At 36.1% G+C, this 23,636-nt stretch overlaps 1 protein-coding gene across 3 annotated transcripts in view; it reads left to right on the plus strand.

Moving 5' to 3' along the window:
* The window catches only part of LOC145660494 (single insulin-like growth factor-binding domain protein-2), a 1,012,667-nt gene that overhangs the window by 776,571 nt on the left and 212,460 nt on the right, over positions 1-23,636 (plus strand). The gene's annotated exons all lie outside the window — the stretch shown is intronic.

Below are 23,636 nucleotides of genomic sequence, written 5' to 3' on the forward strand. Positions count from 1 at the left end.
ACTGCAAAAAAGGGGAAAGGTAATACGGCTAATTTCTAAGCGAGATTACATGTTGTAGCCGGTCAACGAATGTATACGAGGAAAATGTGTATCCTAGAAAAGAAGCAAATTCCATGTACGTATATTTTCAATGCATTGGCTTTGACTGATCCATGCTTTTAATTTAGAAAACATAATATACGCAAATATCTTCTGTTTAAATTCTTCAATATATGACAAAAAATGTCCAAAGATGAGGCAAATCTCAATTAGTGGACCTCATCGTACTTAACAAATTGATATGCGTGAGTATAAATTCTAATGCTCAGTTTTTCAGACAATCGGGAAATAAAACGAACTTCTTGTAAATCTAAAAATTGACACTGCACAACTTCATCAGCCATTCGCTGATACGAAAGTATACATTCATCAGCTTAATTGTGACACTAGTAACATAACGATACGCGGTAGGGTAAGATTAGATATAGCCTAAAGTTATTTTCATTTATTTATACATGTTTCTGGGCATCTTTGGCCTTAAACACGTCACGTATGAGGAATAGCGTGCCCTGGCGCGCGCACTATCCGCTGTAGGGAGAAGGAAGGGAGTGGCCTAGGGCCTGTATTGTTAGGTACCATCCCGTCATTTGCTTGGTGTGAATGAGGGAAACCTAGGGAAAAAATCTCACTCGTAATGTCTGACCTAAAAAAAACTGTTACACATTTTCGATTGAGTGTTCCCTTACCAAGAGTCAAAAGAGTAAAATTATGATTATGATATACTAGCAGCGTTCACCCCGCTTCGCTGCGGTCACCCCGGAACGCAATAAACTTTGTTACTTAGATAATTTTTACTTTTTCGCTTTCAAGTGATATGATAAAAACCATAGAAGATTGCAGTAAATGTTAACATTATATCGCCTGTCATTTATGTTAACCCGCCCCGCTTCGCTGCGGTCACCCCGGAACGCAATAAACTTTGTTACTTAGATAATTTTTACTTTTTCGCTTTCAAGTGATATGATAAAAACCATAGTAGATTCCAGTAAATGTTAACATTATATCGCCTGTCATTTATGTTAACCCGCCGAGTGACACGGTCATGCGGGTTGCATATAAATACGTTTATTTTTATACCTATGATGAACTAACAAAGGATTTGTACGTTATGGACACTTGAATGGTCAATTATCTCAAGACACTGGTAATTAAAAATTAAAGTGATATGATAAAAAACATCTAGGGTCCAAATCCTAATAACCCCCCAAAAATGAAAGAAATTGGTTCAGCCGTATTAGCGTGATGAGCTAACAAAGGATTTGTGCGTTCTCTTTTATATAATAGATATAATAATTTAAATAGTGGAGGTGAGTCTGTAGAAAAAGTTGCAGAAGACAAGTTATAACTTAACACACACACACACAAAAAATGCACTACTGGTGGCATATCATAAATTCGCAAAATCAGTATGTGGTATCATTAAACGTAAATATTTCGAGGCGTTGAAGCAAACCGATATGGAATAAAGGCCCAGAAAATATTTAGCTTCAGAAGTAATATTTGTTTTAAAAGTTCTTCTGTGCCTAAAAGTAAAATACTTTAATGGGGAGAATCATGGAGAAGTTCGATAAAATGAAAGCTAAGGTAAAGGGGAAATTAGAATCAGCAACCTATATTGATGTAACTGCACATTGCTGGACAGCTCACAATAGGAGGTTTGTAATATCACATCCTATACGGTAATTGAGCGTATAATTGTGATTTTTAAACAAACTTCAAGTGCTACACAAAAGTAACATGTAGGGAGGTGCTAGAACTGAGAGAACCGAAGCAAGTGAGTGACACAATGTAAGGGCGACGAATGCGTTGGGGCGGGCACTATTCGAAGTCACAGAGGCTTTTAGACAAGTGCGTATTAGGAGTCGGAGTACATATGATGCATGCAGTGCTTCTCTTATGGAGGCATATATGATGATCACATTCATATCATCTATGTTATTCTTGCTTCGCGTTATAATTACTGATTTGTCGCTTATTTAAATGAGTTTCGTAGACGTTATTCTTTCTTTGTAAAGTAATATATTTTGTCCTGAAATGTTCATTTGTATTTCGGATCGTTCTCGATCTATTCTATTGTAAATAGTTTTAGTTACTAAATCATCAGAGAGTTTTATTTAAAATTTTCTTGGGGTTGAGCATCAAATTGAGTGTCAATCAATCAAAAATTGAGCTAGCGTGTAGCGCGCACCTTTCAAGAAACTTGAGTTAGAGCGTGAGTTAAGTCAGTTTTAACCCCTTAAGTTTGAGCTGAACTAAGCTCGTTTCAGAATTAAGCAGTTTCAACCCTAGTGCAATGTAAAATAAATCCATTAAATAAGAATTTTAGGAATGATCCAAAAAATGGATCAAAAGATTGCGATCTTGGCCAAGAATTTTACGAATGATCAAAAAATGCATCAAAGGATTGCGATCTTGGCCAAGAATTAGTTTTTGGATTAGAGACCACAAAAGTTTGGAACGGCTCCTAATTCGAGTTTTCGTATTTTTTTACGGAATACGCACATCATACTGAGTTGACTGATAGTTTGGGTTTGGCTACACTATATAAGGTGTACAAGGAAATGTTTGATTCAATGAAATATATTGAATTTTTTGGATCAGGGACCACAACATTTTTGAAGGGCCTCTAAATCAAGTTTTCGGTTTGTTTTTTTTTTAACGGAATAAGCACATCATACTGAGTAAATTGTTAGTTTTGGTACACTATATGCACGCAAAAAAAAGAAAGGTTACTAGTAAACAAGAAAAAGGTGGACAGTAACCAAGTTAGTTTGTCAATATATAGACAACAGAGTCGTGTGTCCCACCAGCCAAGCCAAAAAGGTTAACGAGAGAAGGTGATCGTAACCTTGCGTTACAGGTTAACATTGCTAGGTTACAGTGTAATAACTCACAGGGGTTCGCTAACCGATCACGTAGTTACCACTATCAATCATAGCCTGTAACCGGTAACCTTGTTAGTATGTTGGAATAACCGACTGCTCGGTTAACGAAACAGGGTGCGACAACTTTCTAACCGTGTATTTTGATTAGTATAACTTATTTAATAAATAACAGTAACAGATATTCACTCAACCACGAGCACATCAAAAAATACAATACTAAAATAGATAATAACTACCTAATTTTATTTTCATTTCTAGTACGTACTTTTTTGTCGTCATCCCGTTTAAAAGGTAACGCCCTACCCTTATAAGCCACCAATATCACAAGTATTTAACAACTAACAGTGAGAATTTGTTTGGGTGATACTCTTCCCTATAAGCAAAGACGTAAAAGGATTTTGATATTTGTACCGTAAAGCAAAGTAAAACGCATTATGTTTTCTGAACACATTACAAAATTATTGTTACGAGTGTGTGAATTATTTGACGACAATTACACAACTAGCAGTGCTACCATCTAGTGTGGATATTTGTACTAGAAACATGTCACATAACATTTTATTCATTTAAATCTCAGAATATGCATAAACCTCCGTAAATAAACTTTCCTTCACATTTCTCTATTAATTTATGTAGAATCCATATTTTAATAACTGTTTTCCTATTCCTTCGGATGTATTCATAATTCTTAAAACTTTTCGTTCTTAAAATTGCAAATGGCGACCTTGCTGTTTGTACTTCTAGTAATGCAGTGTTACCAGTAAACAAGTATCGGAGGGTTAAATTTGCCTTGTGTGAAAATCGGTTGATAACAACACAGTGTTTTAAATTAAATTAACCTTCTTGAATTGGTTACCTTCTTCTAACCTATTTTATAGGTTAATAACAACCAAACACTGGATTGTTTCTACACATTTTCTAGTAACCTTTCTTGATTGATTACCGGCGACCTCGTAAAATTAACCTTTTTTGTCTCAGAAGGGTTGTTACAAATTATTAACTGGTTCTAGCAGCTAAATTGTCCATTAACCCTCACTAGGTTACCACTTATTTTTCTGTGTGTAGTTCTCGAGATATAAGGTCTACAAGAAGATTTTTGCCTGAAATATATTGGATCTTTTGGTCCAACAATTTGAAAATAACATTTTGCGTTAGAGTCTATCAAACGTTTCAGCCATTAAACGTTCAATAAGGAGCAGCAGTTTGACGTTTTATGCCCTTTCTACAGAATATTATGTACGGTATGGTCTAGTTTTACGTGGAGTTAGACTTACAAGACGGACCCTTAATCTACTATATTAAATCAATGATGATAAATTATAATGTTTTAATCGAAGGTAGAAAATTCTATTTGTGGCCCTTTGTAGCATAGTAGCTAACGCTATCGCCTTTAGTGCAAGCGGTCCCGGGTTCGATTTCTGGTGAGAACATTCGTTTGGAAAAGTGTAAAAGCTTTCTCAGGTCAGCCATCTTGAGTGAAGTTTCTTAGGTTTTCCTCATTAACACCAGACAAATGCCGGGATGGTACCTAACATACAGTTCCCAGGCCACTTCCTTCCTTTCCTCGGATTGTGTGATCACCGAGAGACCTCATCCCTAAATACGTGACGGGCTAACATGGCCTTAGATGCCGAAAGCCCAGAAATCTAAATCCTAATTCTATCTACGTATATCTTTATAAGATAACAAGGTTTCTATTTTGAAGCAGATGCTTTTTATGGTATCACTTTTATATAAACATCATAAAAGTTTTCATGACTTTGTTGTTTGAGAGGCGGAAACTATAGAGAACACTTTATGTTCTAAACTTTGACGTCAAGAAACGTTTGCTTATTTTGTAAACTTAAAACATTTGTTCGCTCATTTACTCCAATGCAAAAAAGGTGATTGCTATCTAAAGTGAGAAAGTACCAATGAATATTCGGTAGCGCAGCAACGTGTTGAAAGCGAGCGTTAGTCTCTGTTTCAAAATCCGCACTCCAAGAAATAATCCTTGACGGTAACATCTTAAAAGGGCATTTTAGTCCATGAATTATTCAGCAGTGTGAAAGATGTTGTGTCACATTCAGCTTCTCTGTTCTCGATCTGCTTTGCCTGTGCACCCTCAATATCTTTGTCTTCTTCTTCTTCTTCTTCTTACATGAATGGACTAACGGCTTTAGGATTCCTTCGCTGAAGCCTTCTAAGAAAAGGATGACGAGCTGTACGGTGCCAAAATTAAAAGCTTTAATTCACTCATCCAATGTTTGGTGTTCATTTCCAGCGTTCTGTTCTTTTTAACTCAAGCTTCAAGACTTATTCACGACAATGCATGAACGTGAAGTACTTGAATGTAAATGGCATGTCTTTACATCTAAGAGGTTCTTCAATTGAATTCACTCTTAGATGAAGCAATTCTGGCAGCACAAACGCTCTGTTCTATTACCGAATTTTCAACCAGAAAGGTTTATAAAATTATGTGAAATAGTTTTTAAAGGAAATCTTGAGTAAAATCAATAGAAGGAAAATTTCCATGTCTATCTAAAAATAGGTGCACTGTGACTTTAAAGGAAAAATAGGAACGAAATACAGTATTACGTCCTACATGTTCTAGTAATCTTCATTATTCCATCAATTTTACACAAAGCTTTGTATAAGACAATTTATTTTATTTTATTTCATGTGCAAAACTTCCCCAAACTATGCTAAGCATAGTATGGAAGGTGTTATAGGACCGCTGTGTCCGTCAGTCTGTCTGTCTGTCTGTCTGTTTACAGGTATCAGACCAAAAACGGTAAGAGATAACGATAATCTTTTCTAATATGGATTCAGCTTCCGAAGAATGAGTTCCATCTCCGTATTTATTGTTCTATTCTATCCATTATAGAAAAATATAGAAAATTAACTTCCATTTCCGGGTTGAATGTTTATCGCAATAGACCAAAACCGGCAAATGAATATCAAGAAACTATTTTATATATAGGGTAAGTTTTTTTAAAAAAAATGATACTGCGAAACACAAGGAGAAATAAGCAAAGATCGGAAAAAAGTTCGAAATAAAAACAATATTTTCGAGCAAGAAATTCACCTGTAAGCAAATTAACCCCTTCCCCATCCTCTGGGAATAGGGAGGGGAAATTTTTAAACTTAAATGGGGACTCCTATTTTTTTTTTTTTATTTCAAATACGGATTATGTGAGGAAAATTAAGTACATTTTATTCGAAACGTTTTCCTTGATTTATGATAGATGGTTCTGTAGTCACTGACTAGATTCACTAAGGTTTGTTCTTCATTTGGGAGCCCCACTTTCCATTTCAGATTAAATCTACGACAAATAGTACTAGTCTTTTAAAGTTTTTTCATGACTCGTCATAGATAGCGCTACATTTAGCAAACAGTAGTTAAGCTTCATTTTTCAATAAGAAGACATATTTAATCATGCTTCACTGTTGATCAAAATTTGATATAACGGAACCTATTTTCTGCAGATTATCTTAGTATAGGGGCGCTGGTTTTCAGTACATCCTACATCCCATTGCCTCTCACCTTTCAGTTACTGCAAGTGTTTCTATTGATCACTTTCAACTTCCATCCATTTATCGATTTACGCTTCGAGTTGAGATGAGTTGATTTTGAGTTTAACGTTGCTTTCAGCAGCGAGCCTATATGAGGCGACCTATTGATTAACATCGAATCGGAACCACATGAACTCTCGCCAGAAATCAAACCCGGGTCTCCAACGCCAAAGGCGCGTATACTAACCTCTCAGGCAGGAAGAAGCTCGATCCACGCTTCGAATGATCAAATGATTATAAACAACTTCAGAGTGCATCTGCTGTAATTTGGGCGCAAGCATTCCTGAGTCGCTTTGTATTATGTTTTTATGAGTTTTTGCGCTTTTGATAAAATTTATCTGGTAGGAAAACTCACTAGAGAAAATTTGGTGATCTGCCAGTTCTCCATAAATCAGAATAATTTCGATTTTTTCTTGTATACACAAAATATTTATGGATTGGAAGTAGGACTGAAATGATAATATGAAATACAACAAAATAAAATAACGAAAGTTGGCAACACTAGTTCAAATTCAACAAATAAACGTAGCTGTAAACAAATGAAACAACTCAACGGATATACTAAAATATCCAATTGAATGTAGTATCTGCAGCATTCAAAATGTGAAATAAATTACATTTGAAAAGTTTCACAAAATGAACGAATGAGCAACTGATAAACAAACGTCTTGAACAATTACATTAACATCTTTCCCAATTAAGTAAGTGAGAGTCAAATAAAAAAAAATATATTTTGGATAACCTCGAAGGCACTGTGAGTGTGTATTACGGAGAGATGTAGCCGATAAAATGCATGGTAGCAAACCAGTTGCGCACCCACGAGGGGGTCCACTGGGCCTGGACTTCCGCAGAAACTCAACATACATTTGTATGGTTTCTTAACAGAAATATATTTGTTAAGCAGAGAAATTATTGATGTACCCTAAAGAATGTCTTACGATTTATCTGTCTTCTTTTTTTAATTTATGAAAGCAATTTACAAGCTGTCCCAAAGGTCATAACAGAGCTATTTATTGAGAAAAATGCAAGCAGGTATGAGAATGTAGGGGTAGGGGACATTAGGGGTGATTATAAACCATGACTACCATTTCGGTGTCTGCTATATTGGATTTAGCTAAATTTCTTAAAAGCAAACTATGTGTGCAATACACACAAGTAGGTTGTTATTTCCTGAGAAACACAAAGGTGAAGTCGATTTATTGAAATTAGTAGAAATAACTTTTATTTCCACTTACATTATGGAAAATCAGGGCATATATCGTTATGGAAGATCAATCCTCGCGGTATAGGCCGTTTCCCACAGTATCACGCCTCTAAGAAAGCTGGATTATAGGAATACACCACTGTTCTTGATATAGTGTATCGATGATTTTTAAAGTAAGTAATTCTGTTAAACGATACAGGATTATCAATAACGATTTTTTTCTTTAACAAAAATAACACTACATTCTACTAACTGCCATAGTTGTACGTTTCCCAATGTTAACCAATCCACCTTAGACAATTCATCGTACACAACATAAATTCTAAAATATTATCAAAGTGTTTTGGAGAAGAACTGTGCAAAGATGAGACATAATTTAATAGATATATCTCATTAAGCTGAACCAAAGGACATAGATGTGTATAAATATCATGCGTAGATTTTGAGAAAATGAATAAAAACGATTCTTTTTGGTAAACTTAATAATTAATTTGGTAAACTTAATAAGTAGTGTACAAGAACTACGCTACGTATTTGGATGAAAGTTATACTGAAGCATACTTTGATGAGGTTTTTCATTTGGGCCCACGAAGACAATATTTTGTAGCAGGGGTAAAAGTGGATCTGAATAGGTAAGGACAAGGGCGCCCATGTTGTGGTTTCCAAGGGGGGCAAGTTTAAGCGACGTTTCAAATATAGTTTCAAATTTTGCTGTACCTAATGTAAAAATTCTATTGGGTTTTCGATATTCTGAAGTACAATTTCCTCTAGGGGGGCAAGCGCCCCACCTTGCCCAACCTGATGGGCACCCTTGGGTAAGGGGACGCATGACGTTACGCTGTCCCCCCGTGCTTATCTCTGTCGATTGTATTTTTTTTAGGAAGTGTGGGACGCCATAGAGTTTTGGAAGTGGGGAGCGGCACCCTCCCGCGTTCTTTTTACTTTTACCCTTGTTATGTACTATAAGTAATGGGATTATCATTAATCTCAGAATTATCATTACCCCAAAATTATCGTTAACTTCTAATTTCTTTAGATTTCTGTTTAATGAAAATATTGTTCAAAGATGAGACTTGCCAGTCGATCGATTACATCAAGTTTAACACACTGACATCTTTAAGACTAAATTCCGATGCGTACTTCTCGAGAAAAAACTTCTATGACGAACATAATTATGCTGTTCGTTGCAGGTAATAATGGGCAGCTTTTAATTCAGGTTGCTTATTTATGTACAGTAAATGATAATACACACTGTCGATTAGTGAACTAATCTATATATAGGTTTTAAGAAAAGGCTTCTCTTCCGTGGTAGGAAGAATCGATATTTGTTTCGTGTTCAAGCACGTAAAAATGATGCTACATATGAGTCAAAGAAAAGCACGTGGCATCTGGAAAAACAGATAATATGGTTAACTCAAGGACATTTGACAGCAAATGAACTTCCATTCACTTTCTTCATGATGTATTCATTGGTGTCACTCGAGCTTTTTTATAACAATGTTACACACTCGAACAATGACAGTCTCCAGCCAGCGAGGCGAGGCGAAAAATATTGTGTTGGAATATTGATCAACCTTAACAGCAAAAGCAACTCATCAATGAAAGTTCAATGCGTGAATCATTCATTTAAATTACAAAAATAAAAAAAAATAAAATATGGAAAAATTTAAAGTAAATAACAAAGGTAAAAAAAAAAAAAAAGAAATCTGTCACAATGATATCAGTTCAAAACACTTGACATGCTTCGACGCTCTCAATTTTCCACTCTTTTTTAAAAATAAAAATAAGGGTAAAGTCAATGTGACAAGGGTGGATTGTGATGTATGCAAATTTGATCCGAAAAAGCGCTTTTGCCACGATAGTGAAAAAAAAAGCAAATTGCTTTGTAAACTGTCACTTGGGGTCGTGTTCCAGAGAAGAGAAGGCAAAGACCGACCAACCCTGTGTCCCGAGTGGGCGGTGTGGGACTATAGGAAAGGGGGCGGGAGAGAATCGGAGCGGAATAATTAATGGATTCCTGTGATGCGGCCACGGCTCAATTAAATTACATCAGGTGAGAGCGGCCTTCGGCAGGGAGCGCTGTGATGACGTTGTCAAATGAAGTTAACGTCTCTAGCATAAAAAGGATGCAAGGGAAAGGGATGGGGGGGGGGACATCTTCGGTTGCACAAATGACACGAGCTTTTCGTTTGAAGTTTCACTTATAGAAGCACTCGAAACTTTTTTATGGAAAGATCCTAAGAAGTTTCTTGAACCAATGTTAAGAAAATGAAATAAGATTTTGTAGTTTGTATATCTTGGATTTCTACAACGTAAAGATGTTACATCAAGAAGTGATGTGTTTTTGTTACTCATATAGATTTATTCTTCATCCTGCTTAATTAGGTAATAAGCCATTTCGTATGAGCTTAAAACGATCTATTTCACCTCGTATTCTCACATTTTTACAGGTTCGTTTATAACCCAGTAGTATGATCCCGAAAAATGAGTGACAATCAATTTGTGTTGAAGCTTTTAAAATGTCCAACAATATGACTACGTTATTGTCTGCCACATGGCTATATGATTAGTGGTTCCGTTTTGTTCCATGAGGAACATGTGGGATCTGTTGGCATAGTGGGAGGCATGACTTGGATCTTATATGAAATTTGAATATCAGTGTCTACTACTTGGTTCCGCAAAGAGGCCTTAAACTTCAAACAAGAAAAACAAACTAATTTCAAAGTTTCTGAATTTTAATGAATCTCTGCTTATAACAGAGAAAGAGTTTTGTGATTGGCGTCATATCATTTAAAACATTTAAATTGAAATTTAGATAATTTAATTTTGAGATGAAGCATAACGTTTAGAAAATGAGTAGTAGTTTAAAGTATCAGTTTAAAAAAGATATATTTATAATAAACAATTAACCATAAATGCAGAAATCTATCAGTAATTATATAATCCTTGAGCATTTTTTTAAAAAATTGTTCATTTTGATTAATTAGTGAAACACAAATCCCTATAGTTCCATGTGTAAACTCAAACACCAAAGTTTTCCATCTACTTTAAAATTCAAGAACGATTAAATATTTAATTTTGATCCGAGTGAACTATATTAGTCATAACTACTCTTATCAAATGAATTATGCTACCGTTACACTTTTCAAGAAACTAATTACAGCATTACACGAGTGGGAGACTATTGTATTGTGTGTAACCTCTCATAGTCACCGTATCATTTACCGGTAAGTACCCAAAAACATAGACCGCATGACCTACAAATATCTATGCAGATGAATTCACTTCTGGCAGAAATTCATCCCTTTCCGGGTAACAAGAATGTCTTGAAACTTTTGAATCAACCAGTATGTATTAGATATAAAATTTTATATTTAATATAGAAATACAACCTTTCTAATTTTCTTGTATCACAAATGGAACTGTAAAGTATAAGGTTATTAAACAGTTGAATTGAACAGCAGGTGTATTGAAGGTATGTTTTCACATCTTTGAGGAAGGAGTAGAGCAAAAACAGGCGTGAAGCGAGTGAAGGGATTTGTCAGGAAGGGCCAGTAGAATTTCCAGACTTATCTTATTGAGCTGAGTTTGCTTGTAAACAAATTTCTTTCCCACAAAATTATATTCCTTGTACTATAATTGTAAACTAGGAAAACATTGAAAGAGAAGAATAGATAGTTACCAAATAGTGGAAACACCACTGTACTGTGACACACAATATAAGTGAGTTAAAAACACTTAACGTTCGTGTATTTCGACTAACTTTATCTTCTATTAGTGCTGTGCTGGGCGATAGCGAATGTACGCGAGATTGTGTAAATGCGGTTTATTGTTTGTAACTAACCAGATATTGAGGGTACAAAATAGGATACCTCTCAAGTTTTCAAAGATAGCAAGTGATAAAGGCGCGGTTACTTGAAACAAGTGTATCCAAGAAACAAGTGTCAGTATGTTAGCTCCATCGAGAGAAACAGTGTAAGAAAACAGATATGGCATACAGAACTGCTGGCAGTACATCATCAGAGTGGACGAATATCAGTATATACGAAAGAGATTGTCATGAAGAATTGTAGAACTATTGCAAAACAGCTGACTGCAGAACTCAATTATCATCTGGAATGACCAGTTTTTACAACCACGGAACTAAACGATCTCAAGACCTGCGGTCGGATTGTGATTTTGACATTTCTGAACCACCATGCAGATGAGGTACGCAAAAAGATTATGCTTAGGAAACAAAATCTGGACTGCTATGATCAGAAGTGAGCAATATGGTCCAGAGAGACGTCTTTCACTGTTGTTTCTAACAACAGTCCTTGTTTACATATGACGGATGCCCAAATAGTTGTACGCTACAAAACTCTCCATTTTATGGAGATCAACATTACAGTGGCTCTGTACAGGTGTATCAGCAATTTCATGATATTTCGTTGGTTCTATTCTCAACGAAAGCATTACTGTCATTATACTGGCATTTTAGGTTGTTAAGTGCATCTTACGGTAACGATTTTGTTACCTAGCAACGTCACAGTCTTCGGAGACAACAGTGCTTCAATATCCAGATCACCTCGTTAGGTGTCGTTTGAGGATTATCACGATGAAGCTCAACATATCTGTCTCGATCAATATCCCAACTTGAATATTATTAAACATCTATAGTCAACGTTTAGAACAGTAAGTCTGGAGCAAATTTCATCCTTCTCCCATTGCTGATGCAACTGACTGCTGTACTGCTTGGAAAATGTTTACTATTCCTCCGGAAACGATTCAGATTTTACACAGGTATTCTAAGTAACTGAATTGGCTCTGGCGCGTTGGGTGGAAAGATGTTGTGGTAGGGGAATGTATTTGGGGTGTCTTATCGATACATCACAACCAATCGCAGTTGGTTTTGGACAATGTTGAGTTGAGTTGATTTTGAGTTTAACTTCCCGTTCAGCAGCGAGGCCACATGGGACGTGGACCTACTGATTAACGTGGAATCTGAACCACATGAGCTCCCACCGAGAATCGAATCCGGGTTTCCCACGCCAAAGGCTCGTACGCTAACCGCTTAGCCACGGACGAGCTCCGGTTTTGGACAATGTGAGCGAGTGGAAAGTGAACATAGTGAACCTCTGTGCAAGTGACGCGTTAAGAGAAAAAATGCAGCGTTCGATCGATCAGCGGTATGCCATTAAAGTTTATGACAAATCGTGGACCTTTGATACAATTCGAAGGTGACAAAATACCAAAGTTTAGAATGGCATAGGCCACAATCTGTAGAAAGCTTGAATGAGAAAGTCGAAGATTAAAACAATGTTTATTTTGTTCCACGATTCGAAAGGGGTCGTTCGCAAAGAGTTTTTTCTCCTCTGAAACGACAGTTAATACAGCTTTTTACAAAGTTCTGGCAAGACTTCGAAAATTCTTTGTTAGCGTCCATCTGGAGATCTCCAACTGCTTGACCTTCACCATGACAATGCATATAGCCAAACGGCGACGACGAGGGAGTTTCTAAAAATAACAAAGTGTCAACGCTGCCACAGCCACCTTACAGCTTCGACCTGTCTCCCTGTGCCTGTTCCCCGGGTTGAAAAGAAGAGAAAGATACATGAAAGGACACAGGTTCGCAAGAAGCTATGACGAGAAACATACACAAAACTCACAACAGCAGTTCAAGAAGATATACCAACAATGGGAACATCGCTGAGGGCTCTGTGTGACTGCACAAAGGGGCCTATTTCAAAAGTTGTTAAATATACAAAAAGCTGTATTTGCTCATATCTTTTATAAATTGAATTTGCCACTATTAATCCAGGTACATTAAGGACAAATCTTGAATTCCTTAACTCCGGGACGGATACAAGTTGTACTACAGACTAAATGTGGTTTAATATCGTGGTGACAATGTGAATTACATTCTATGAATATGTTTACATTAAAAGAAAAAAAAACTAATCTGTATAATTCTTCATGATGCCAGACACTGCAAATGGTGTGTAAGCTCCTACCTCCCCAGCAACCAACATTACAAGGTGTTATGTGGGTTGTATATATAGCAGGTGTTTTGTAAACTGAATATTCAGAGTTGTAGGAAAAGAAACAACGAAACATACATAATTTATTGGTCACACAAGTCATAAGGCCTAGTAAGGATACGTGTTTGTTCAATAAATTGAAATTAAAATATTAAATGATAATCTTTACTTAGACTAATGTATAACAAGCAATAGCTAATGAAGTGTTTGAACTCCATCTTGCATCTCTGTAGACCTGCTAATGTAAAGAAGCTAAGAAACAAGTGAAGATGACAAGAATTTTTGCATGTTGAAAGTGGAAAACCAATTGAGGTAGATAACCTAGCCTATGTAGTCTATGATAACCTATGAGTTCCAGGAAGATAGGAAGAAAGAAGTATTTCGTATATGATGTGAAATGTACGAAGAGGGTAACGGTGATATAACTTTTCTACACCTGTGACTACTTTTCCAAATGGTTTTAGAAATCATTTAAAATTGGAAAAGAAAGCAAACCCAGAAAGATTTTGGGGTTATAGAGTAAGTTAGTTTAATTAATTAAGAGGCGTAGAAAATTGACTTTCAAAGATTGGCAGGAGATTACATTGCTAGAGAAAGGAAGAAATTCAGTAGAAACGATTAGTTTAGAAAGAGAAAGAAAGTACGACTGTACTTCATGACTGCTTATTAAGATGAATAAGATGAACGTGATCGGAAATACAGCTTGGAAAAGTTTTCTACAGTAGATAACTATGGGATTTATATATGTTTATTAATGATGTCATGTCGGGGATCTCGGGTTCGAATTCAATTACCAGCCATCCTAACAGGGTTTTTCTAGTATTCTCATTAAGCTTCTGAATGCTGAATGCTTGAATCATATCTTGAAACAAACCTCCTTTATGTGTTTCATTGTAGATTGTTTCAGTATAAAACAGATAGACAGCTCTATGTGAAGCTTTATGAATGAATTGATATATCATATGTGCGGTTTGAATTTTTTGACTTTTTTTTGTGACCTTACGAAACATTGAGGATGTATGATAACCTAGACAGAACATACTACTAACGTATGTGTTGAAGCAAGAGCAGAGTTTGAATCCAGGGCAGTTTTCGGATACACAGACATCGTGCAAGTTCAACATTCACAGTATTAATAATTGCCGCCATAGTATCTTGCCTACAATAAAAATGGATTAGAGAACCACGCAACAACCCGGCATGTCGGCTATACAGATTACAAATTTTGTCACTAATTAAAATGTCAAATTCAAACAAAGAAATTTTTAATATGGAAATTTAAATTTTATATGAGTGGTTTAATTTGAAATTTATTTTAAATGCCGAACATAGTTTAATACTTAATATAAAACTAACATGGGTAAACATGGTTTTGTATAGACTACGTAGAAAGAAATGAAAACAAATAAACTCGGCTCAAGACAGTAAAAACAGTTCACGCTGAACGCATATTTGTGAATGAATAGGCTTGCTTTTATACTGAGAATTACGAGTTGAGTTGATTTTAACATCCCTTTCAACAGCCAGGTTATATGATACCTGGACCTATTAACGTGGAATCCGAACCACATAAACTCCTACCGGGAATCGAACTCGGGTCTCCCACGCCAAAGCACGTACACTAACCGCCAGCCACGAAGGAGCTCACTAAGAATTAAGAATATACATATGAACGTCTTATCCTAGATGTTTACGCGACCAGTAACTCTTACATGTTCTGAGGATTGCATATTAGCATTACACAAGACGTACATTGTTTTATGAATGGAAGGGATATGGAGAAACCAGCATTGAAGCCGTCGTTATCTGCGAATTGAATTGACTGTATTTTGCAATCAAGATTTCTTCGTTAGAATTTAATTATATTTTATGTTTCTTTTTTCGGCGAACGAAGTTCTTCTTTCACGTTGCTCTGGTCGAAGTAGGAAAATACTTTACACATTTTTTTTGGACAAAAGAATATACTGAAAGTGAACATCATAGATTTGTTTGTTTATTGGAGTTCAGCGTCCCCTTTCAGCACAGAGGTTACATGAGATGTCGTTGTGCAGTTTAAGGTGAAATCGAACCATAGTGCGCTCAAATATCAGTTCAACACTCTCCCATCAGTTATGTGATCGTGGACCTCGAGCAACAAAGACTCGCGCGTGAAGCTACCAGACGATTGAAAAACCTGGGAATCTCCTTGTATATCGTGTAGAAATGTTTGAACGCACGGTTGCATGAGTGTTCTCTGTGAAGGCAGTTTTAGGCCATTTACCTAATATATCAAGGTACAGACACTAAACCAGTAGAGCGAGGATAGCATTATCAGTTCCTTTCCGATGTACCTGAAAAGTAGGATTGCTAGATTTTTCAGAGATAGATAAAAAGAAGATTTTACGGTTTCTAGATGGGATAAGAAAGCAATGTGATATTTAAAAAAATACATATAACAAATACATATATGGTTTCACACTCAGTAATAGAAATAATTTTAGTTGCAAACTTGTCAGATTCGTTAAATATACGTAATTCCAGTACACGGAAAAAGAAAAAGAGTGTAATACAATTCCCGATGGGAGCTCATGTGGTTTCAATCTCACGTTATGCTATACATCCTTATTTCATATAGTCTCGGTGCTGAAAGGGACGCTAAACTCAAACCCAACTAACCACATATATTACATAAATCTTTCTTGCCTTTTAGTTGTATTTAAATGAAGATTTTGTATCTTTTAACAACCTCTCATCGTTTTTTATACGTTCAATAAATCCTTGCCGGACACACCGAAATTCACAGCCATTTGGAGTTCTATTTTTATTAGTTTACAGTAACTTATGTTCCCTAACCTATACTAATATATGTTATCAGTATATCACGATCAATCGACTCTGCAGTATAATCGAGATGGTGCTGACAGACGAAGGCTAATATGCTAAAACCAAATTATTCTTAAATGTTTTCTTCTTATATATTGTGGTTCAAGGTCATTGCTAAATTTGGCAACCCTGTAAAATCATGAAAACGTTGTGGAGACAATGGCGTTAAGAGTTGCTATGAAGCAATGGACAGGGAAACAACGCATTTTCGTGGTAATACAAAATCGTGTGAAGTTGTCAGTCGTGAATTTTGGTGTCATTTTCAACTGAACAGTCACGTTATATTTCCGTCACCCTTCACTGTGACAAAATAGGTGGAAAGATTTATAGCGTCAGGTTCAACACTGAACCTGAAACATGTAAGATAAAGAAAATGGTTCGAACTTCAAAGACTATCCAAACAGTTAATGTTGTGATCCAACGAAGTCCGCAAGGTTCTGCACGACGGCATGAAACATCCTTAGGATTATCACATAGGAGCTTGAATAGAGTATTATATAAGGATTTAAAACTGTATTCATATGTATGAGATCCAAGTTACGCATAAATTGAAGTATAGTAATTTCGATAATCGACGAACGTTTGCTGAATCATTCGTTCCGCAAGTTTCCTTGAAAGATACATAAGTTTCCTTGAAAACTTATGGATATCTGATGAAGCATACTTAAGTGACAATGTGAATAACAACATTTTCGATAATGGGCCCTCAACAATCTCTCATCTCTTTCACCAGAGACTGTTAAACAGTGAAAAAGTGAGAATATGGTGTGCCATATCAATGTAAGGAATATTTGGCCCACATTTTATGAAGATGATCATGGATGAGCAGTTTCTGTAACGTTACAACATTATGTGAACATGATTAAAATGTTTCTCACGAATTAAATACAGAAGCATGCAGTGAATGAATCAACATAGTCTCAGCAAGGTAGAGTTACAGCTAACACAACGAAGGTATCGATTGTGAAACCTTTCCGGAAGGCGTATAGTCCTAGGACGGCTTGCAAGATCGGCAGATCTGACATCGTGGTATTTCTTTTTATGGGGCATTTAGAGAATCTTGTGTTTGCTACTCGTCCTCATACATTGATAACGTACTGCAGAGATTTATTAAAAACGTCTACTCCCGAATGCAGTAAACTTAACACTGAGAAGGACGCCATTTAGAAAGCGTTATTTTCAAAAACCGAGTTATATTTTCTATTATGCATACAAGTATGTTCTATTATGCATACTAGGACATGCTGGTACAGCGGGGGACACTTCTAAATGGTACACCTTAGCCGTAAATCTCCATATGGCTGTACCATTTAGAAGTGTCCCCCGCTGTACAAGTATCTTTTTCATATTCAGAATTATGTAACGAATGCATATATTATTACTGTGCATTATGGCATTATTAACCTTTCCCATTCACCTGCGCCTCCCTGTACAACTAATTTCTTAACAAATGTTCTTAAATCTTATATTAAAACTTTAGAAAACTGCATACATTAGTACTGTCCTAGTTTGTTTCTTTTTGGACACCACTCTATTTCACTGACCATATTCTACAGCAGTGATTCCCAACCTCGATTACCTGGCGCCTTTCTTCATAAATCTGTATATTTTCTGCCTCGTCCTTCCCACTTGTTGGTCATACGTGATTTTGTTCTGTGATACAGATGCAGCATTGAATTCTCGAATCTTCAATAATATTAATACTAATACTAATAATGATAATATAATTAATAATTAGTATTCGAGTTAAGATTGTACTTCTCTTCTGTCGTCCCTTTCTGTTGCTTTAGTTATTCAGTTTCTTCTCTCAGTCGTTCGTTTTACTCTCTGAGTTTCTTGTTAATTTTGACTGTTTGAAAATCCAGTCAATTAGTTATTTGTTGAAACTGCGTGTTATTGATTAACTTGCCATACTTTTTTTTAACGATTTGCGTTATAAAGTTGAGACCTGTTTCTTCGTAAGTTCTTCTTCGTGTCTTTAATTTTATTCGCCTTCATCCTTTGTTAATTTGCTGTCATTTTCCATTAAAAATGAGTAATTCCTGTGTGTAATTTAATCCTTTTGTTGAGACATCCTTTTTCTTCTTATTATCCTTATTGTCAGGCGATTCGATCCCTCTTTTTCTTATTTTGAGAACACGTTCTTCCACTTTCTCTATTCAATTTTCGGTAGCATTTCCTGGCTTGCTTAAGGTTTTAAATTTGGTGTTTTGCGTTGTTGTTGGTCTATTTCGTCCAGCACTTCCATATAAAATTGTCCAAATATATCGGTCAGTTATCCATGTACGAGCCGTGTTTGTGATGTCTAACCTACCCAAAAGAGGGAGATCCTCCAAGATACGCAAAATTTACTTTTAGTTAATTGAATTAGTACTTACATACAGGTTGTCAAATACATAAAAATTATTAGTCAGATAGTATGCAACCTAATTTGCTTCGGAGCCGTGTTGGTTGCCTACTAGCCACGACGTAAATCGAAGATATTTGGCTGAAATACCAATTTGGTCTCTTGTTTAAAATTATGTCCTGAGAATGGTCCAACACCACCAGATTTTTTTTTCAAATGTACTAAAAAAGGAGCCACAAACCACTGTCCGTTGTTTCCTAGCACCTCCTAAAACTTTTAAAACACTTTTTGGACAGAAGTACGTGCTCGGGTTTTATTTAGTTTATGCACTGAAAAGTCAATATAGTACTATATTTATCCATCTACCTGTTTATCCTACTATATTTTATTGTTTCGGTTTGAACATGTGCTTCTTTATCTCGTGGATTTGTTTATCAACTGTTGTCACCACATTAACAACTTGTTTTCAGTTTAGTGCTCAAGCACGTGTTTGTTATTGTGTGTTGTATTTACTTCCAGTTCTGTACACATACTTGTTTACTACGATCATAGTACGCGCTATTATATTGACTTTCCAGGGCGGGGAAATATTATCCAGAAAAACAGGATGCTCATATATTAAAAGCCACTCGCATTTGCAATTTCTGCTTTAGTAAAGTTGCAGACATTTATTTTACCTTTTGGTCCCGAATAATCCACGTCGTCTTCAAACTTGTACTGTAATAAACTGATTTTTTAAAAAATAACTTCCTTGATTTTAGGAATTTTTGTCGTTTTAAGTCGCTCCTCAGTTACACATTCGTACATAAGCAGGAAAGCAGTCACTCTCCTGCTTAGCCTACAAATCATTTTTCCTGGCCACGTTTCGCGGAGTAATGGAACACGTTTTCTCGTACTTGCTGCTCGTTTCTCGCTGGGATACATTTTTTTACTTGTTTAAAGTGTTTTTTTAGACTCATCTTAATGTAAACACATTATGCATATAGGCGATTTAACATATTTTGGGGGAGTAATTTTGTGGTTCATTGACGCTTACGGCATGGGAAACATGCCTAGAACATACTAGGCACTTTCCCCAGGTACATGTCAGGCATGTGCTTAGGGGAGACATAGACTGTGACTATCACTTGCCATCCATGTGATTTCTCTCTCAGAGGTACATAAGGCACATACTGGACATATTCCTATGTACCTGAGGAAACATAATAGGCGCATGGCTGCTATGTAATTGTGCTGTTAGGGAAAGTTGATAATATGCCGTAATGCACAGTAATAATACATACATTTGTTACATAAATCTGAACATCAAAAATATACATATATGCCATTTGGAGAATAGAAAACATAACTCACTTTTTTAAAAATAAGGACCTCTGAATGGCGTCCTTCTCAGAGGTGTTTTCTGCATTCCGAAATGGACGTTTCTCGTAAGTTTCTGTAGTACGTTTGCAGTGATCGACCGAATGTCTTCTTGTAACCGTGTGTTTATTAGTGTATAAGAACAGATACCAAACAAAAGATTCTCTAAATATCCCATAAAAAAATATCACGCTGTTAGATCTGGAGATATTGCAAGCTTTTCCTGGACATATACGCCTTCCAAAAATGTCTCACACAGCGATGATCGATAACATCCACTGTGTTAGCTGTAACTCTATCTTGCTGAAACTATGTTGATTCATTCACTATATGCTTATGATTCATTCGTGAGAAACGTTTCGATCATGTTGACGTCTCTGTTGTAACGTTAAGAAAAAATGTCTGTCCATGATCATCTTCATAAAGTATGGATCAATTATTCCTTACGTTGATACAGCATACCATATTCTCACTTTTTCACTGTTTAACAGTCTCTGGTGAAAGAGATGAGGGATTGTTGGTACCCCAGTACCAAAAACGTTGTTGTTCACATGGTTACTTAAGCGGCACAAGTTTTCATTGAAATTTTGATCTTTGTTACGCTTGGCTAAAAATGTTTCAACAGCGCTGGTCGATTGTCGAAATAACTATACTTCAATTTATGGATTACTTCGAGCTTTTATGAATGCAATTTTAAATCTTTATGCAATACTCTACCCAAGCTCCTATGTAATAATCCTAAAGATGTTGCATACCATCGCAGGGACCTTAAGCACCGGAGGTGAACGCTCTACCACTGAGCCACCGCGCCCTCACTTCAGGTTCAATATTGCACTCGATACTTCAAATCTTTCCACCTATTTTTTTCCACTGCGAGGGCGATGGAAATATATCATGACGGATCAGTTGAAAATGACACCAATTTTCACGACTTGCAGCTTCACAAGAATTTTTTTTTTTCACCACGAAAGTGCTACTCCCCTGATCATTGCTCCATAGCAACTAAAATGACATCGTCTACACAACGGTTTCATGGTCTCATACCGCTGCCATATTTAAAAATGACCTTGTATTACACGATACGATATCTTCCATTCTTGCGCGTTACCCTGTATAATGCTATGTTATGAATTAGTCATAATAAATAGGTTCAAAAATAAATATATTATAGTCTATTCATATTACCCTGTACTTGTACAAAATCTGTGTAAAATTGAAAAATTTGTAACCTCGTCCGCATAATCTAAGGAAACCTTAGAGTCGTCATTTGAGCGTTCAGCGAATAAGGATACCCCTGAGTTCCAGAAGGGATACGGACAAAATTTCCCGGCCGAAACCTCGCCGCCTAAGATCTCGCGTGGCCAAAATCTCACCTGGTCAAAATCTCACAGACCAAAATCTCGCTTGGCCAAAACCTTGCGGAATGAAACATTTCCTTAAAATTTGCCCAGTGAGTTTCTTAATATGCAATTCCATATTACAACTAAATAATAATAATAATAATAGAAGAAGAAAAAAGAAGATACAAAAATATCGTGAGCGTAGGCTTTCTCAGGGTATTCCAGTTTCCTCCCACTTTCTTCGTCCGATCATTTCCTTCATCCTGATCATCTATGTCTACTTTAACCTACAAGACACATTCGAGGGACATAAAAACTCAGATATTATTTCATACTTTAATTAATATTATTAGAATGTGTTAGAATTTTCTACGGTCACCGTGAAAGTGAAATAAAAACCATCCCAGGCTCAAACCCCATATATGTTGAAAATTTGATCGAGACCAGTCGAGTGGTTCAAGAGTTATTAAGTCACAAACGCAGCCACTTTCATTTTTATGTATTTCTATATGTCTCCACCTTCCCCTTCCTCTTCCCGTCAAAGTGAAATGATAAAAACCATCCCAAGCTGTAACTTGATCTGTGTGGCAAACTAAATCGAGATTGGTCTCGTGGTTCAAGAGTTATTAAGTTTTATTTATTTTTAAATATCTCCCCTCCCATTCGTTGTGACGTCAAAATGAAATTATAAAATACATACCAGGGCCGAACCCCATATATGTTGAAAATTTCATCGCGATCAGTCGGGTGGCTCAAGAGGTATGATGTCACATAGTCATGTTCATTTTTATATAGGATAGATTTTCAAAGCACGTGTTAGAATTTTTCTTCTCATTATTTTAATGCAATTATGTTTTATTACAAAATATATACATATAGCAATATATAGGGCATTGTGCATGGAAGAAATCGTCGTGACGACGTTTTATACTGACGATATTTCTTCCCAGGTGAGATTACATCCAGCATAGTTTACATCAGGCAAGAATCTGTGTCCCGAGATCAGGACCGCGAGATTTTGGCCAGGGGAGATTTTGGGTATGACGAGATTTTGGGACGCGAGGTTTTGGTAAGACAAGGTTTCGGCCCGCGACGTTTTTGGACAGGCGAGATTTTGGCCCGCGAGGTTTTGGGCGGCGAGGTTTTGGACAGGGAGGTTTTAGACGAGGTTTTGGCCCGGCGAGACTTTGACCCGGGAGACTTTGGTCGGCGAGGTTTTGGTCCGCGAGGTTTTGTATCCAAACTGTGCCAGAAATATACACATTTTAACTAATAATATAATAATATACTAAGAAAAGTGAAGTGTTCCCTATATCGAAGGTCTTACCCCCTAAGCAAAACTTGAAATGACACTATTGGATAGCCTTAGTCCTATCCAACTCGAATAACAGACTCGACTACATACTAACATCCAGTTTGTCAAATGTAAACTGAAATCAAAGAATGGATTCAGGATTACGCTTAATAATACCACGTATAAATATACTTAATAATAGTTACATTTCCTAGATAGTTATTTACATACACCATCAATATTTCTTGGGTACAATACGCTTTAACGTTTTATCATTATCGTTAACTGACGTGCTTATTTAGATTATGAATATTTGCAGTGGGTAGAACCCTTTTCAAAGCCTCTTGATTCTACTGTTCTGTATAAGACGCACAGTGACCAAATGAATTTTTAAATAATATTTCTTTCGCAAAAAAGAACAGCCACGAAGTTAGTAAGGGCTGTGTACTAATTGCACAATAAGTTAAGAAATATCACCAAATAGAATTATCAGGGTACAATTAGTATACTACGCTAGTCAATTTTAATCATAATATATTTATTTTCATAGTAACCTATTAAAATATTATTCTTACTCTATGAACATTTTGTTCCATTAAATTTGTAAATGTTACACTGATACAAGCAATATTGAGTAAAAAAACATGTGCCCTCAAAAAGACCAAAATGAAAAAATATTTTTTATTTACCATTTTCATGTTTTATACCATATTCGTGTGGTCATACATCTT

This window comes from Thermobia domestica, chromosome 9, assembly GCF_964235325.1.
Source record: "Thermobia domestica chromosome 9, izTheDome1.hap1.1, whole genome shotgun sequence".
Classification (NCBI taxonomy): domain Eukaryota; kingdom Metazoa; phylum Arthropoda; class Insecta; order Zygentoma; family Lepismatidae; genus Thermobia; species Thermobia domestica.